Source organism: Pseudorca crassidens, chromosome 3, assembly GCF_039906515.1.
Source record: "Pseudorca crassidens isolate mPseCra1 chromosome 3, mPseCra1.hap1, whole genome shotgun sequence".
NCBI lineage: Eukaryota > Metazoa > Chordata > Mammalia > Artiodactyla > Delphinidae > Pseudorca > Pseudorca crassidens.
Genome location: NC_090298.1, coordinates 126858693 through 126878133, shown reverse-complemented (window position 1 = coordinate 126878133; position 19441 = coordinate 126858693). Strand labels below are relative to the sequence as shown.

General features: G+C 42.7%; 1 protein-coding gene across 1 annotated transcript in view; it reads right to left on the bottom strand.

The window, feature by feature from the left end:
- The window catches only part of SMIM3 (small integral membrane protein 3), a 21657-nt gene extending 2216 nt beyond the window's left edge, over positions 1-19441 (bottom strand). The window contains exon 1 of the mRNA XM_067732321.1: positions 19154-19441. The gene's annotated coding sequence lies outside the window, so the exon portion shown is untranslated. The remainder of the gene's footprint in view (positions 1-19153) is intronic.

Genomic DNA, 19441 nt, shown 5'->3' with positions numbered 1-19441 from the left:
TTAAAAGAGTTCTGATGGATCAAGATGTAAATCAGCTGTTCCCAAACTTTTTCGATTCACAGCACCTTCAGTAATTTTCTCACAGCACTCTAGGCCAAAAGATATACCTCGCAGTTCCATTTATTACGTAGTTAGGTTCAATTTAATAAACATTTATGTCCTAACAAATGAGTAGCTGTTTGAAAATATAATACACAGAAGTTGAAAGACAAAATTTGTATTTCACTCTTAGCCAGTTACTTACGGCATGTGTGCGACTGTGAGGCATTGCACAACTTTTCAAACTTTGGAGTCAGATGGGACGATGCCGTGCTCACTTCCTATTCCACATTCATTTGTGTGCTGTGCTTGCAGTATCATGGCAACTGCTAAAAACTCAGCATCACAAAATATAGCATCACCAAAAGGAATGTAGGATGATTAATGTTAGACTGTAAATTATCTTGAACTAGTAGTTTGCACAACGTCTGAGAGTTGTCAAATATCAATATTCCTGTCAAAAATTTTAAAGATCCCACAGCTCCCAGACACACACGTTTCCAATGAGTTCACTGCGGCTCCCCAGGGCTCAGCGCACAGCCCGGGAACCACAGGTGCAACGTGTTCCCTGCCCAGAAGTCACAAGGCCGGAATAAACAATCTCCTACAGTTCCTTCTAGATCAAAGATTTATAATTCTGTGATTCAAGGTCCCAGGCAAAATTCCCAATTCCAGTCCTATTTCCTGCTTTTACCTAAATCAATAGCTTTTCCTTTTTAATGCCTTTGGCTCCATGCCCACTGTGGCCTCATTAAGTAATTTTACTGATTACCATACCCAAGGTACAGTCTCCAAGATATGCATACATACTAGGGTGTTTGTTTCTGCTCTGTCTGCTATAGCAACTAACACAACAGGAGTATCCGTAAATAGTAGAGTATATCCATATAATGGAACACCAGGCAGCAATTTTCATTCATTTATTTAACAAATATACAGTGCTTGCTACACACCATGCACAGTTCCAAGTGTGTTACAAATATTAACTTATTTAATAGTTACTATCAAAAAGAATGATGATCTGTAGTGAGCTCCAAAATAGTCCTAAGTGGGGAAAAAAATAAAGTGCAGGATAATGTGTATAGGATAACTCCTTTGGTTCAGATTTTGTAGAATTAAGTAGATAGATAGGTGAGGATATATTAAAGTAAAATCATTTATAAGCAGAATCCGAAGAAAATGTTAATAGTGATTACCTTTGGGAGTTGGACTAGGAGTGGGAAAAGTTCCTGCTTTTCATTCTTCATTTTTTTTATACTGTTGAGTTTTATAAACATGAGCATGTCTTTTAATTTTTTTCAAGTCAACCGGTTGATGGAAAAATGGGCTTTTTTGTTTTTGTTTTTTCTTTATTAAAAAAGACTAAATACACACACATACAATTTTCAAGCCAAATAAAATTAAAGTATGAGACTAGATTAGTGGTCACCAAATGCCATATACCGTGTTAAGTGAGAACCACCTATGGACAGTTTAAAAAATGTTGCTTCGAGGTCCCATCACAGACTTACTGAATTAGACTCCAGAGGGGCCTCCCCCACTCCCATGTCCCAGGTGATTTGAATGTGCAGCCAGCTTTGGGAATCCCTGATCCCTAAGGCCTCTACCACTCTTCCTAGCTCCATGATTTGGGAACTGATTCCTCCGTGCTCTGTAGCCAGTCTAAGTCAGGTGCGGGCACATTCTAGGATGGAGGAGAAGCCTCTAGCGAGGCTCTCAGGGCCACAGGATTATAAGGCAGGGGGCCTGCCCCGGAGGAAGAGGCACAGGCTGGCCCTGCCTCAGCCTCAGAAACGTGGTCACTTTCTCCAAGGTCTAAGGCGCAGAAGCGTGAGTCACAGGAGACGCACACTGTTAAAGAGGGACGGGGTGGGGGAAATCATTCGTTGTGGTCTCCTGATTACATCAATAGCTAGCTTGCCTTGGGCCAAAAGAACCACACAAAAGCCCTTTCCGGTAAACCCATTAACATCAAACAGTCTCTGTAACTCCAAATGCCAGGAACACATAATCTCCCTGGCTGATTTTCATAAGGAAAACCTGTCATTTACGGGAACTCAGGCTTCAGGGCTCATCCACAACCAAAAACCACTGAAGCTAGAACTAGCCTTGTTTCACAGGTGGCAACATTGAAGCCCAAAGGTCTTCCCCCACCTTCAAGCCCACCCGCTTCCAGAATGATCACTCAAAGACATAAATCTGATCAGATCACTGGCCCTAATTAAAACAAAACAGAACAAATCGATGAATAAATGAAACTTTGTCTGTAACCTGTATTCCAGACTGTACCACTATTACTTTTTCACACATGAAATTGTTTAAAACCCAGTCACAAAAACAGATAAAATTGGAGCTCCTCTAGACTGCTGGGGAGTGCTCAGCGAGAGGGGTTTGGGGTCCTATCCAGTAAGCAGAGCTGAACCCTTAGAGGCCCTAAGCCCTAGAGATTAGGGTGCCCACCCCCTTCACATATATAATTCAAACTCAAAGCAATACTAAACCATAACACCAAAATGTACATGTTATAATGAAATTAAAGTCATTTTTTTCTTCTAACTGAAAAGATCTGAGAACATAACTTTTCCCAGTTATTTTTCTGGTGTCCCCACTTAGCACAGCCTGCTCACGTGGTACAGCACAGCTGTTCAGCTGCTCCTTGACCCCTTGGGCTCCTCAGAACACAGATTGAAAGTCACAAGCTGTGATGTTCTCCAAGGGCCCTTCAGGGCTCTAAGGCTGGCCATACACATGGCCAGCAGTCAGAGGGCACAGGGAGCTCCCTCTCCCTGTTTCAACCCTCTCAGTCCTCCAGCGTATTCTCTGATGAGCTGCTCCCTCCCATGTAACAGAGGTTCCAGTAACTTCCACCTTTCCCCACTGTGAAAGAAAAGATATTTTCCCCCAAATGAGAACTACACAAACCATACGTTCAGCACCATTAATGGCATGCTAGAAAAATTGGCTTGAGAAAAAGCAGGACTCGCTGACTTCTGTTTGACCTCATCTGGCATCTGGGTGACTGGCTCCTTGTGAGGGCATAAAACCGTTTCTTGGTACATCTAATGAATAACTATAGATCAATAAGCTTATTGTTTGCTTTGCAGATATATTACTTGTGATTTCTAATGAATACATCAAGTTGGAATATGGTACAAGCCATTCATGTCACAAATGTAACCTTATCATTGATAAAAATATAATGTTTTTATGACCACGGAAGGTAAACCAGCAGTCAGGCCTTAATTCTTGTTACTTCAAACTGGTATACTTTATCTATTTACCTCGTTAATAAATAATAAACTTTAACATATGTTCGATGTGTTTGTCTAAGAAACTATGTTAAAGTCACCCTGAGCTGACAAACAAAGGAGCCACTGGCTCCATCAGCCACTGACACCATCTAGGCCCTACACCACCTGCCCTGTGACCTGGAGACATCATGGGTCCACTTTAGACCATGAGTTTAAGCAATGGAAAAGTTAAGAATACCAAAATGACTATTTTGTATCCATTAATAAGACTAAGTGTAAGGGCAAAAAAAGAAAAAATGGTAGTTCCTCCAAAGGAGGAAAACACTGTACCTTCTCCAAAAGTGGGAAATTCATCCCATCTATCAAGTAGTCTGTTTGGTCCAGTCTAGGAAGGAAAGCAGAGGTTCCCTGCTGCCTGCTTCAGAAACATCAAATTTTACTTTTGGGACCATTTTTCTTAAGGAACTGAAAGTTCTTTTACAAAAAACAAAAAGAATCCTTCCAGTCAGTTCTATCATATGGCAAATTTTCTAGTGCCAACAAAAAAATATACATTTCTTAAATTAAAATTTCCTACAAGTCAGGAGTTTTAGAATAACCAAATTCAAAGTGACTAATCTGTGCTATCTATCTACCTTTCAATTATGAGACTCACTCCCCAACAAATAACTTTCACCTCTCTGACAGAGCACTAATAGTTTTTGGTTGAGCACTCTCAGGACTAGTAACTCTGTCTAGGGTGTTCATTCATTCATTCACTCGTTAAGTACTTGCTATATACAAGATACTCTCTTAGGAGTTACTATTATTTACTCAAAAGACATGACTCTTTTAATTCCAAGGAGCACAAAGAAGTTAAGTATCCCTCCCCTTAAACACAGAATTACACAAGCCAGCATGTGTTTAACAGATACCAACTGCTAAGGACTGTGCTAGGCCTTGTCCCATACATTAATTTATTTAAACTTCACAGTAATCCTGTGCAGGATATATTATTTTACAGATGTGGAAACTAAATCTGACAGAGGTTAACTGGCTTCTGATCATAAAATTAGTAAACGAGATTCAAACTCAGGTCTCCTGACCCTGTATTCACCACTACGTACAGCTACCTCCAAAGCACCCACATAGACCCAGGAGTATGAACAGGGAGATGCCAGATCCATAGCTCTCTTTTAAGCCCAGGTCAGACTATTACTGTTTTTGGTCAAAGGGCATTCTAGATTTAGAGAATTAAGAAAAGGTATGCACAGAAATAGAGCAAACAATCCTAAAATGTGTATGGAACCAACAAAAGATCCTGAGTTGCAAAGCAATCTGGAGAGAGAACAAAGCTGGAAGCATCATGCTCCCTGATCTCAAACTATATTACAAAGCCACAGTAATCACAAAAACATGGTATTGGCATAAAAACAAACAGATCAGAGAGCCCAGAACAGAATAGAGAGCCCAGAAATAAGACCACACATATACGGTCAATTAATTTACTACAGAGGGGGCAAGAATACACAATGGGGAAAGGACAGTCTCTTTAACAAATGGCATTGAGAAAACTAGGCAGCCACATGCAAAAGAATGAAATTAGATTACTATCTTACAACATGCATAAAAATTAAACTGGATTAAACACCTGAAACCATAAAACTCCTAGAAGAAAACATAGACAGTAAACTCCTGTACATTTGTCTTGGGAAGGATCCTTCGGATCTGACTCCAAAGGCAAGGGCATCAGAAGCAAAAATAAACAATAAAAAAAACTACATTAAACTAAAAAGCTTCTGCACAGCAAAGCAAACTATCAACAAAATAAAAAGGCAACCTATTGAATGGGAGAAAATATTTGCAAAGCATATATCCAGTAAGGGGTTAATATTCAAAATATATAAAGAACTCATACAACGCAACAACAACAAAAAAAATCTGATTTAAAAAATGGGCAGAGGATCTGAATAGACATTTTTCCAAAGAAGACAAACAGGTGGCTAACAGACACATGAAAATATGCTCAACATCACAACTCATCAGGGAAATGCAAATCAAAACCGCAATGAGAGATCACCTCAACCTGTTAGAATGGCTATTACAAAAAAGACAAGAAATAAGTGTGGGCAAGGATGTAGAGAAAAGGGCACCTTTGTACACTGTTGGTGGGAATGTAAATTGGTGCGACCACGATGGAAAACAGTACGGAGCTTCCTCAAAAAATTAAAAATAGAACTACCATATGATCCAGCAATTCCACTTCTGGGTATTTAGCCAAAGAAAACAAAAACACCAATTTGAAAAGATATATGCAGCCCTATGTTCATTGCAGCATTATTTTTAATAGCCAAGATATGGAAACAAACTAACTGTCCATCAACGGATGAATGGATAAAGAAGGTGAGGTGTATATACACAATGGAATACTTACTCAGCCATAAAAAGAATGAAATCTTGCCGTTTGTGACAATGTGGATGGACCTGGAGGGTATTATGCTAAGTGAAATAAGCCAGTCAGAGAATGACAAATACCATTTCATTTCATTTATATGTGAAATATGAACAAACAAATGAACAAACAAAACTAAACTAAACCAAACCAATAGATACAGAGAAGAGATTGGTGGTTGCCAGAGGGAAGAAGCGTCAGAGAGTGCGTAAAATGGGAGCAGGGGGTCAAGAGGTACAAACTTCCAGTTACAAAATAAATAAGTTGTGGGGATGTAATATACCGCAAGGTAACTATAGTCAAGAGTATTGTATTGCATATTTGAAAAGTGATAAGAGAATAAATTTTAAAAACTTCTCATCACAAGAAAAAAAAATTTGTAACTTTGGTGACTAGATGGTAACTAGAATTATTGTGATGATTATTTCACAGCATATACAAATTTTGAATCATGTACACCTGAAATTAATATAATGTCATATGCTAATTACACCTCAGTTTAAAAAAAGAGAGATGCAATCTACAAAGATCAGGACTTCTACTTCTGTTAACGACAAACTAGATAATTTCGACCAATCTTCTTACTGAGGACTGGAAAAATTAGGCCCCCCAAAAATCTGCTCAAAGACACTAAGAAGTAGCAAAATAATGAAGAATTACCAGGCTAAGATCTGGAAGAAGACAGAAATTCAGGGAGGTGAGCCTGGCATGTGAAGCAGCATTTCCGTTAGTGGAGGATAGAGGCTAAGCAGTGTTTCTGACAGACTCAAAAGTACAAGACTCCCAAGACAGAGAATGCAAAACCCCTGCATTTTGAGTTTGGACTTCAAAGAGCACTCTTAGTGCTAAGAGTGAACAAGAAGTATACCAATCCCGGAGACTGCAACCCAGCTTTGAATCTTCACAGTCCCTGAAATTGAATTAAGTTTGTTCCAGATCACTAGTACCTTCAGGTCCTTGGCAGAAGCAAACTTACATCCTCTCTAGAGGAGATAACATCACAATTCAAACTTTCATTCAAATTTCAAATTTTTTAATCAAATGTCCAATCATGACCAAAAATAAGCAGCAGTGAAAAAAGGCAAGATGCCTAGAATGGAACCATCAGAAACAACAGACAATAGAAAAAGATTTACAGGGCTTCCCTGGTGGCGCTTTGGTTAAGAACCCACCTGGCAATGCAGGGGACACGGGTTCGAGCCCTGGTCCGGGAAGATCCCACATGCCGCAGAGCAACTAAGCCTGTGCACCACAACTACTGAGCCCTCGTGCCACAACTACTGAAGCCCACATGCCTAGAGCCTGTGCCCTGCAACAAGAGAAGCCACCACAATGAGAAGCCCATGAACTGCAACGAAGAGTAGCCGAAGAGTAGCCCCCACTCACCACAACTAGAGAAAGCCCACGCTCAGCAACGAAGACCCAACGCAGCCAAAAAAAAAAAGAAAAGATTTACAGGGGCTCCAGATATTGGAGTTGTCAGACAGACACACACTTTAAGTAACGTTGATTACTATGTCTGAGGACAAAATAAAACAAGATTGAAAATTTTCACAGAGAACTGGAAACTATAAGAAAGAACACAACAGATTTTTGAAAAGAACCAAATAGAAATTCTGGAACTGAAGAATACAGTTAATTGAAAGAAAAAAACTTCAATGAATGGACTTAACAGCAAATGAAGCATAGCTGAAAAAAGAATTAGTGAAGTGGAGGATCAGAGAGAAAATATAATGATGCAGACAAATAAAAGGGTGAAAAATACAGAAAACTGGGTAAGGGATATAGAGGAAACAGTGACACAATACAACATACACGTAACTGGAGTCCTAGAAAGAGAGAAGAGAGAATGGGGCAGAAACAACATTAGAGAAAGAAAGAACTAAGCTGATGAAAGACATCAATTCACAAAGTAAAGAAGCCCCATGAAGTCCTAGCGAGATAAATAAAATGAAATCCATAGTTAGGTAGGTGCATTATACTAAATCTGCTGAAAGCCAGAGACAAAGAGAAAAAAAGATTATCTTCAAATGAAAACCAGTTAGACTGAGAGCTAACTTCTCAACAGAAACAATGTAATCTAGAAAGCAGAATGATTTCTTTAAAGTGAACAAAAATAACTGAAAAGTATTAAGATGAAATAAAATTTCGGATAAAAATACAGGATTTAAATATTCAATAACAGTAAATAAATAGCAGAAGAAACAGAATTAAAGTGTTCTGATTTTCTGGCATTGTCTAGGAAAGGGCAAGATAACCAAATAACATTGGACTTTGTTAAATTAAGGATGTATATTGTAATCTCTAGGGTAGCCATTTAAAAGTAGCAAAAGGGTACATGATTTTCAGAGAAAACAAGAAAAAGGGGGGAAAAACAGAACAGGTGGGACAAATAGAAAGCACATAAAAAGATAGTAAATTTAAACCCAAACTAACAAAAACTATCAGAGCATATAAAAATATAATTTTTTTTTTACAAGAGACACATGGGGATTCAGAAATGTTGAAAGTAAATGGAAACGAAAGAAATACTATCTATCACAAATTTTGGAAGCTAGTAGAGCTATCTTACCATCGGAAAAAGTAGACTTTTAGGCAAAAAGTATAACTAGAGATGCCAAAAGATAAAATGATTTTTAATTTTAATATACCTAATCTCAGAATTATAAGGAGAAATGGACAAATTTACAATTATAGTGGGAGAGTTCAACACATCTCTCTCAAATATTGACGGAACAAAAAGATTTTAGAAATCACCTAAGGACACAGAAAACTTCTTAAATTAGTAGTTTTCTACAATATATAATTTCAAGTAGAAAAACTAATTTAAAATAAAAAGTTAACATTTAGATTATTTCCTCTATGAATAACTATATATTCATTAATGGTATTGGAAGAGAATAACTTGGAGAGTAATTATATTAGAATAAAGGGAAGCATAACGTATTGCATTCAAAAAGCAAGTTCAAAGCAGAGTAGTTTTAGTGTAGGAACAAGTAAGTTTTAGAACTTATTTCATACATTAAGTCATTTGACCTGACTCAGAAAATAGAGAGCTGGCTCTAGTATGCTCCAGTGACAACTGTAAATAGGCTATTTCTGTAAAGCAATGACAGCAGAATTCTAAGGTGGCTCCCATAATCTCCGTTCCCTGGTGTTACCCTGTGATTAGGTTAGGTCACGTAACAAGGGTGAAGGGATTTTGCAGATGTAATTAAGGTTCTAGAATTGCTTACTTTAAAGTAATGGAAAAGATTACCCTGGGTGGGTCTGACTTAATCAGGTAGAAGTCCTTTAAAAGAGGGCTGAAGCTTTCCCTAGGTCAAAGATACTCTCCTGCTGGCCTTGAGTTGCAAGAAACAAATCTACCCACAACCTGAAAGAGCTTTCAGGCAGATTCTGCCCTAATGGACCCCCCATGACAATGAGGTCTGGCTGACACCTTGACTGAAGCTCTGTAAGGACCCAGCTAAATTGTGCTTGCAATCCTGACCCAAGGAAACTGTGAGATTCTGAATGTATGTTTTAAGCCACAAAATTGTGGTAATTTGTTATGGTAGCAATAGAAAACGAATACAGCAATACTGTATCCTACTGGGTTTGTTCTGTGGAGGTGAAACTTCTACAAAGTAATAGTATTCTAGAAATCTACATAGAATTTAGACACTATCTTGTTTAAACCACACAATCTACCTTCCATTTTACAGATGAAGCACATGACTTGCCCAGGGTCACATAGCAAGTTAATGGCAGGACCCAGGGGAGAACTCAGGCCTCCTGATTCTCAGTGCTCTTTTCAATTCCATCACTATCCTGTTTCAGATGGGAGCTGGGAGAAGACGGTGGGGCATCGGGTTGGAGAGAGCAGTGATAGAGAATAAACTAATATAATGAATGAGAGCCAGCCAGGCTTCTTTTTTTTTGTATTGAAGTATAGTTGATTACATTAACATTAACAATGTTAACAATGTTGTGTTAATTTCTGCTATACAGCAAAGTGATTGTTATACATATATATATTCTTTCTTAAAATATTCTTTTCCATTATGGTTTATCATAGGATACTGAATATAGTTCTCTGTGCTATACAGTAGGGCCTTGTTGTTTATTCATTTCATGTATAATAGCTTACATCTGCTAACCCTAACCTCCCTTCCCCAATCCCCTCCCCCTTGGCAACCACAAGTCTGATTTCTATGTCCATGGTCTGTTTCATTTGTGTCATATTTTAGATTCCACATATAAGTGATATCATATAGTATTTGTCTTTCTCTTTCTGACTTACTTCACCTAGTATGATAATCTCTAGTTGCATCCATGTTGCTGCAAATGGCATTATTTCATTCTTTTTTATGGCTGAGTAGTATTCCATTGTATATATGTACCACATTTTCTTTATTCATTCATCCGTCAGTGGACATTTAGGTTGTTTCCCTGTCTTCGCTATTGTGAATAGTGCTGCTATGAACAGAGGGGTGCGTGTATCTTTTGGGATTAAAGTTTTGTGCGGATATATGCCCAGGAGTGGGATTGCTGGATCATATGGTAATTCTATTTTTAGTTTTCTGAGGAACCTCCATACTGCTTTCCATAGTGGCTGGTACAGGCTTCTCGACTGTAGCTTTTTTACTACGTAAAAACCTAAGGGGACCTTTAGGCCCAGAGCCCTAAACAATTTCCCCAAAGATGAGGCAGGGAGATAGTTTTCCAGGACCACACACACACAAACACACACACACCAAAAGCAAAGCAAAGCAGTGTCCTGTCAGAAGCACTCATGGATATAGTTCCAGCGTTTGTATTTCATCCCTTTGACTTAAGGTCCAAATGCAGATCAACCCAGTGAGGAACGTAATGACTAAGCCTTGTAACTTATTTATTCCTCACCTTGGGTAAGAACATCAGAGAAGAGAGGGAGAGACAATGGAATCCTACTTGTGGTGGGAGATTCCACCAAATTGGAAAAAAAAAAAGCCAACATGCATAGAGGACGAAAGACTAGGAGAGGAATGGACTTTGCCTGGGTTCCAGCTCTGCCCCAGCACTGATTTTACCCAACACAGCTCCATTCTCCTCACAGATGCCTTCCCTCTCTACTCAGTGGTATAGGTACTGAATAAACATTTCTTAAGTCAGCAAAGCCCCAAGCTCCTGTAATCTGGTAAGGTGATGGAAGCTCTTAGAGTAGAGAGAATACTTGGAAACAGCAGGGAATTAGCTCCTAAACACTCAGACTGCAAAGTAGTGTTAGAAGCCCAGTCTTAGAGGCCAGTCGGCTTGGATTTAAATGTGGCTGTACCACTTTCTAGCTCACCTACCTTGTATAAGTTACTTTAACTTCCTAATGCTTCCATTTACTCAGCTGAAAACAAAAACAAAAATGGGAAAGTAATAGTATCTGCCTTGTAGGGTTAGGAGAACTCCATGAGATAATCACATATAGTACTTAGCAGTGTTCTGACAAACAGTAAGCACTCTACAAATGTTCGTCCTATGATTAATAATTCCTGACCATAGGGACTCTCTGCAAATATCCACCCCTTTGGCTAGAGTTTGTTAGCATCCCTAACTTGGACTGCGTCTTCGCTTTATCAACAAAGAAGATAGATGCTTAATCCATATTAACAATTTTTTTAAGGGAACGCTATTTATTATTTTATTTTATCTTTTTTTGGCTGTGTTGCGTGTTCGTTTCTGTGTGAGGGCTATCTCTAGTTGCAGCGAGCGGGGGCCACTCTTCATCGCGGTGCGCGGGCCTCTCACTGTTGCGGCCTCTCGTTGCAGAGCACAAGCTCCAGACGCGCAGGCTCAGTAGTTGTGGCTCACGGACCTAGTTGCTCCGCGGCATGTGGAATCTTCCCAGACCAGGGCTCGAACCCGTGTCCCCTGCATTGGCAGGCAGATTCTCAACCACTGCGCCACCAAGGAAGCCCAGCAATTTTTTTTAATCAACCAGCAGCAGCACTGGTTAAGCTGACCTATTTCTCCAGTCCAAGTAGAGTAGCAATTCATTCTAATTCAGTAAACATTTATGGCACTGTGATTAACACTGGGGAGTGGGTGTGGAGATAGAGAGAAAAACAGTGTTTTCCCTTAGGAGGCAGAGAGAAATACAGTGTTTTCCCTTAGGAGGCTCAGGCTCTTCTGGAGGAAAAGACATGAATTACAATACAAGGCAGAAAAGTGGACTAAAGGTACAAACTACATGCTATCTCCAAGGAGGAAAGAAGTAGAGTACTTGATTTGAATCCTGCTTTCCACCCTTAGAAGTATGACTTTGGACAAGTTATTTAAAAACGCTAAACCTGTCTTCTCATCTTTAAAATAGGGACACTAAAAGCACTGCACTGCAATATCCTATCGCGAGGATAAAGTGAGATAATATGTATGGAGTCCTGGAAAATAACAGATGCTCAAAAAAATATTAATCCTCATGCCTTCATTTTTGTCTAAGTAAAATTGAAGGCAAAAAAAGGGGGCTTTTGATATGGACTTTGAAGATAAGTAGGAGTTCAAAAGAAAGAAATATGGGGAAAGGCAAGATCAGTAGAATAAACATCATCAACAAAGCCCAGAGCTGATGAGATACTTGGTGTGTTGGGAGCACATATAGTCCTGGTGGCTTGGGCAAGAAACTTAACCTTTTAAAGCTCCAGTTTCATTTGTAAAATGGGAATAATAATAACTATTAATAGTAACTTCTTCACAGGGATGCCATGGAAGTTGAATGAGATAATACACATAAAGCACTTGGACAATGCCTGGTACACAGTAAGGGCTTCATAAATGTTAAACTGAGCTAGTGAACACAGCTGCCAAACTCACACAAAGTTCAGAGCCTCCACCATTAGTTTGGGCACCATGACTGCTCTGCGACTGATCTAGGAAACTGTAGTGATAGTTTCATAAACAAACAGCCGTTGATGTCTGTCCCAGCTTTGACCTTCCACCAGAAATGCACACTCTCCCCATCTGAACTGCAGCTAACAGTTAACTTTTGAGAGACTGCCAGTGGTTATCCAACCAGTTTTACCACCAAGGAGTTCTCCAAGGAAGAATGCAATAAAAGAAATGACTTCCTGATGGCAGGCAAACTTAATTATGCCAGAGTGGGAGAAAAGGCAGATAGAGGCAGGTGGCTTCCTGCAGGTGTGGCCTTTATCCGGCACTGCCAGAGCTCTGAGCAGACAGTGCTGATGATTCCTTTCCACTAGACACGGAGGCCAGGGAGGAGGCAGCTAGAACCAGCTCTGAGTCACTTGGGCTGGAGGCATCTCTTGAAGCAGCTTGCAGAATGTGAACAATGAGGTAATGGTTCACAGGGGAGTAGACTAGGGGGTTTACCAGCAAGGCCCAGTTTATAGCACCTCTTCGTAAGGCTCTACCCTCTGAAAGAGCGGGTGAGATTGTCAGAAAAGAATGGAGCATTTAGGCCAGACACAGAGGGCAACTCATGTACCAAGAAGGGACCCCACTGGCCACCTAGTAGCCTGGGGTACCTAGTGACCTGTGTCCCAAGCGCTGTTCCATTTCAAGACCTTTGCGCCTGCTGTTCCCTCTTCTTAAAATGCTCTTGCCGCCAGATCTCTTCAATATCCAGTGTCTCAGTGGCCATGATCTCAACTTAAATGCCACCTTTTTGGAAAAGCCTTTCCAGACCCACCTTATTAAATTACCATCTTATCCACCAGCCATTCTCTATCTCATATCTTGTTTTATTTTCTTCATAGACTTTTCACAGCCTGAAACGAGCTTGTTTGTTTGCTTGTTTGTTTGTTTTTATTGGCCATCTTTGCCCACTCAAAGTACAGTGCAAGTCCTAGGAGGGTAGATGCATCATCTCTTGTTCTCTGCTGTTCACTTAGTACCCATCACAGGCTCTGCTCTGGCACACAGTAGTGCCCAATGAATGTGAGATTGACAAAGAAATGAATATGGACAGACAGGGAACTTTAGATTTGAGCTTAACTCCTAGAACTTAGTTAGTGGGGGAGGTCCAGAAAGGATCCTCATCCCTGTAGAAGTTCAATGACCTTGAAGTCAGAACCTTATCTCTTTTTTTTTTTTTTTTTTTTTGCGGTAAGCGGGCCTCTCACTGTTGTGGCCTCTCCCGTTGCAGAGCACAGGCTCCGGACGCGCAGGCTCAGCGGCCATGGCTCACGGGCCCAGCCGCTCCGCGGCATGTGGGATCCTCCCGGACCGGGGCACGAACCCGCGTCCCCTGCATCGGCAGGCGGACTCTCAACCACTGTGCCACCAGGGAAGCCCCCAGAACCTTATCTCTTGAATAAAATAACACCTTCTGACTTGATCTCTGTACACTGAGGAAGGATTATGGGGCCTCTTTATTTCCCAGTCCACCTTGTACGTGCAAGGCAGAGGAGCACTGGCCTTTCAGAATAATGTCCTCTAGGCTTCCCACCTACTGACTTGCTTGGGCTGGTGAGTCAAATTCAGGTTTTGATTCCCTGTGTTCAGGGGCTGGGCATTGAGGTGGATGTGTAGGGGTTGGGGGGTTACTGCCCGGAGTATGGCCTTTTCTCTCTCTGTTCTCCAAAGAGGACAGAGAGGCTGATAAAAGGGAAGGGGATTTCTCACGACAAGTCCAGTGTGAGAAGGCCATCCCAGCTTCACATTTACTCTTGGAAACAGTGTTATGTAATAGTTAGCCTCAATTATTTACCAACTCAGCAAGGAGTCCATTTCACCAGGGACCTTTGTTCCAAAGAAAGGGGCCAGTGGAAGGACACACAACTATCAAAAATGTGAAATAAAGCAAATCAGAGGACTTTCTCCAATGACCCGAGGTCCCTGAGGAGCACTCTGTTCTCATTTTACCCCAGTTGGCTTCTATCTCCTCCAAAATTCTTAACAGTCTAAAGACTTGTTCCCTGACTGAGTTTCTATCTGCTCTCTGTGGCTGGAAAAATGGAAAAACACCAGGATATTTCAAAGAGATCAGAAAGCAGCCAGAGCTGTTCAAGACTGCACGTACCATCTGACCCGGCCAATAACAGAGTCTTAGAAACCAACAGGGAGCCAGCAGAGGAGAAACCCGGGCCAAATCCACAGCATCCTGTTTAAGCCTCTACCATCCATCATTGTTATTTGCCAGTGACTAAGTGCCTGCTGCTGCTGGGCTGACAAAGGAGACCTCCATGAGATCGGCTCTCGGGGGGCTGGGGGGTGGAGGGGTGTCAGTGATAGAGCTGCAAGGGCACCCCAGTGGTGCGAATCCCCTGCCGAGATGTGTGATCCAGAACAAGTCCCTCTGCCGAAGTGGACCTTGCTGTGTATGGTAGGTAGAATAATTACCCCTCAAAGATGTGCATATCCCGGTCCTCAAACCTTAAATATGAACAAGGAAGCATGGCTCAGAGGGAGGAGTCAGGGGAAGAGGCAAAGGGACTCTGCAGCTGTGATTAAAGTTAAGGACTTTGAGATGGGGAGAGTATCCTGGATTACCCAGGTGAACCCAGTCTAATCACATGCGTCCTTAAAAGTGAAGCGGAAGGCAGCAGAGTCAGAGAAAGGACCTGACTGGCTGTTATTTACTCTGAAGAAGGAGGAAGGGGTCTATGCGCCAAGGAATGCAGTGGCCTGAGAAGCAGGGAATGGCCGGCCCTCAGCTTGCAGCCAGCAAGAAAACAGTGACCTTGGTCCTACAACCACAGGAACTGAGTTCTGCCAGCAACTCAGATAAGCAGGGAACCAAGTCTCCCCTAAAGACTCCAGAAGGAAACGCAGGCTGAGGATGCCTCAATTTATTCTAGGTACATCCATACTAGATGTATGATTGCTAGAACTGTAATACAATATATTTGAAGCCATTAAATTTGCGGTAATTTGTTACAGCATTAGAAAACTAATGCAGGGCGTGATCCTCAGTAAGTCCCTCTTTCAAAGTGAGCTTCCGTTTCCTGTAGGTCAATAGGAGAGGATGGACAAGGTGACCCCCCTAAGGGGCCAGCTCTCAAAGACTGAGTCTGCTCCCCGGAGAGCTCCGCCCCAGGTCAGGATGGTGTGTTGGGGTGAAAACCATTAAAGAAAACATAGAGAAGACTGAGGGAAAAAGAAGATTAATCTTTAAAAAGCCCCAGGGTATTTCCTAAGATGCCACCCGGGGCACTCAAAAAGAAAGGTCTCCTGTTTTGCCCCTCGTTACCTCCTTGACCATACATATCCCAGAGGAACGAAGTGGGAAGTCTGAGAGGGCTAGACAGACGCTTCACAATCAGTCCGTAGAGGCTGTCCAGAGCACCGTGTTAAGAAGGATTCTCCTGCCCCGTGGAGGTTTGTTGAAAAGTCCTGAGTACCAGGGTCAGCCTGGGGCAGGGAATTAGGAGGAGTGATGTGTGTGACAGATATATGTCATCATTAATTGAAACTGATTTGGGGAACCCAGTTGTTTTCTCTGTCTTTCCTTCTCCCTCCTCCATTTCTTTCCCCTGGTCCTATGTAGTGGGTTACGAGCAATTCACATGCCCAATCAGCCAACCGGGGTCCAAATCAACAAAATAAGGAAGCTGTATCTACACACAACTAAGTAGTTTAAAGTCACACAATTTAGTCACTGAATCTGTTCTGCCGTTGTTTAATGTGCCAGGCAATTATAATTCTGACCTGTTGCCCTTCCTTAGTTAAGGCTAGGAGTTGCCCTAACTCTTAGCCTTTACTCCCAGATGTACACCACTCTCACTTGAGGTTCACTGTCTGTTTCCCTAGTGAGTTGGAAGGGTACTAGGGTCCGCAGTGATTCACTAGTCCAGTGGCTGTCAAATTCTCACTTAACTCCCCCAGGTCACCCTGTGAGTAAATGGCAGAGGCAAGATCTGAATCCAGATCCCCCCAACTGCAATGAGGTTCAGAGCACAGGCCCTGGAGCCAAACTGCCTGGGTTCAAATTGCAGCTCTGCCACTTACTTCCTGTGTGATCATGCGTGAGTTACTCTCTCTGGATCTCACTTTCCTCATCTATAAAATGGATGCAGTGATGGTCCCTACCTCATAGGATTATGGTAAATATCATAGCATTATGTAAAATGCTTAAAATGATGCCTGGCTAATAGCAAGCACTCAATAAATGTCAAGTATGATTATTATTACATTATTCAGCTTACCTGGCCAATCAGGGAGGGGGTCAGCAATGTGTGGTAATACCAACATTTACTCTTATAAACTGTGAGTGCGAGTACACGTGTGTCTTTGATACCACTGCCAATAGTGGCAGTGTAAGACAATCAAGATAAAGATCCTCTTTCCTTGGAAATATTTCCTGTGTTTTTATGCTTTAATCCATGGAGAAGAAACAGAAGCACTTTTCTTTTTCTTTTTTTTTTTTTGCACTTCATGTATTTATTTGAAACTTTGTACATGTCTCACTAAAGCATTCTAATATTTCGTTAGAGTGTGATAGGCAGTATAGCAGGCACCTCTGTGTAGGGGAACAGAACATCTATTACAAATGTACCGTGTTTCACTGAGCTTTCCCCTGGAAGAGCAGACTCTACACTTTCTGGCGGCATTTTTTTTTTTTTTAAGTCCTGTAGGTATTATTTCCTCTAGAATATGTTCTTTTATTTTACCTGATAGTCAACAAGGTGGATCTTTGCGGGGGCCTCTTTTAGAAACGCCACAAGAAGGACCAGATGCACCACTACATTCACCAGAATGGTCAGTTACCCATTCTCTAGCTACTGCTAACAAAAATTGCTTGTGAGTCATTTTTTTCTGAGAAGCACTTTTCTTTAAAAAAAACGATCAGAATATGGCTGGGAAAGCATCTGAGGCTGTAACTACCTCTTTACCCCCTTGGTCTGGCACCCCTGGGCCCAATATGTGACCCAACCACACTTGGTCCCCAGAGTCTCTGATTTATGTCTCAAACACCTCACCACGGCTCAGTGATTCTCAGGCTGGGCCAGAGAAAGGGAATCCCCAGACATTTTATGGGACGGCGGAGCCCACAGCTCTGACGCTCTGAGAGGTCAGTGTTTGGAAGATCTGATGGGGCATGAGTTATAACCCCCGTGGCAAGATTCATAACCCCGAGACAGCTGGAAACAGGAGGTCTCGGTTGGAGCAGAGAAACGCTTCTTCATGGCTGTTTTTGGTTGTTGTTATGACAGAAGTACATGATGTCCTGAGGCTCAGCTGGGCTGTCTCATATGTGCTCAGAGGATTGCTGAGTGCCCTGAATAACCCCCAAAGCACATCCCCCTTAACCACAGACACCCAACTTTTCCACCTCCACTTCCTCATTTTATAGGTGGGGGAAGCAAGGTCCAGATAGGGAAACCCCTCAAGGTAACTCAGTGTCTCCTGACTCCCAGGGAAAGGTTCACCTAACCCCCAGCCCCACCCTATTCAAGCATTCACAATCCTTCCAGACTATGGACTATTTACCCACCACACTGGGACCACAGATCATAGCAGATGTTCAGGGAATCTTTCATCCTTGAATAAGTGAGCAGCTCTCAACACTACAGCCTAGAGCTTTGAGGGAATCTATAGACAAACGTGAGACTCGAGCTCCCAGGTGCCAACAAGACTAAAACGAGTCAAGAAGAAACAAGTGGAGCTGCATGCATAAGAGCCCAGCCTGGCCACTGAATCCAAAAAACAACCTTGACAGTTGTATGGTTTTTAACGGTTTACATCTCTCTCTCACTCAGCAGGCAGTATCGGGCGCCGGTTCACCAGGCCCTGTGCCAAGCGCTGAGGATGCGAGACAGTCCCTACACTCAAGGAGTGTAGACAGTCCCTACACTCAAGGGGGTTCAGGGGTGCAAGAGAACTGGCAATTGGAACAACCAAGTCCTAAGCGGCAGGAGGAGGGAGCTTGGGAGGAAGGCTTCTCTCCGAGTTACTTTGCACGTTCCCTTTTCATTTGATCTGTATGCAAAGGGTATTTTCTCCATTTCACAGAGAAACTGCTCGTAACAGACCAGGGCTGGAACCCACCACCCCTGACTCCAAACCCCTGGTGCCCTCCACGCAGGACTCTGAGAAAAGTAAGACAGATAGCCTGCTGCTCTGGGTGGTGCAAAGACCCAAACTGCCGGCACAGCGCCCACAGCGGTGCTCAGGCTGGGGAGCTGAGCCCTGACGCCGCGCCTGGAGAGCAGAGGTAGCAGAGCCTGCTGGAGGAGGGGTCGCGCTCCCCAACCCCGGGCAGGAGCAGGGAAACGCGAGAGAGGCCCGTTTCCGGTGGGGTTGGGAGCCCACCCATCCAAGCTCCGGCCTCCGGGGAAGCCCGAGATCGAGCGCCGAAGGTCTTTGGAACTTAGGGGCGGACAGAAGGAGAAAAGAGAAAAGCAAAAGTGATGAAGGGGGAGAAATGTGGAAGAAAAGAGGGCAGTTGGGAGGGCACTGGGGTAGAGGCAGCACGAGAGCCAGAGTCCCAGGCACTACACTTAATAACCCCACTCACCCTGGATCCGCACAGCTCCTTTGAAAACCCACGGCCCCCGCCGCTGCTGGATCGTGCCAGGTCTGCGAAAAGTTCCTGGGGTAGAGGCAGCCGGAACGCTTCTCCAGGTCTCCTCGGACGGTACGGGTCCTAGCAGTGGGATGCGACCCCTAGCCCCGGGATCTCGGCCCCGAATGTGCCCCGTAGCTCCAAGCCCCCGGCAGGCGAGAGCGCGCAGCAGTGGCCGGGACGCGCGGCTGGGCACGGGGCACGCTCTGCTCGGGTGGCTCTGGAGGCTCTGGAATGCGC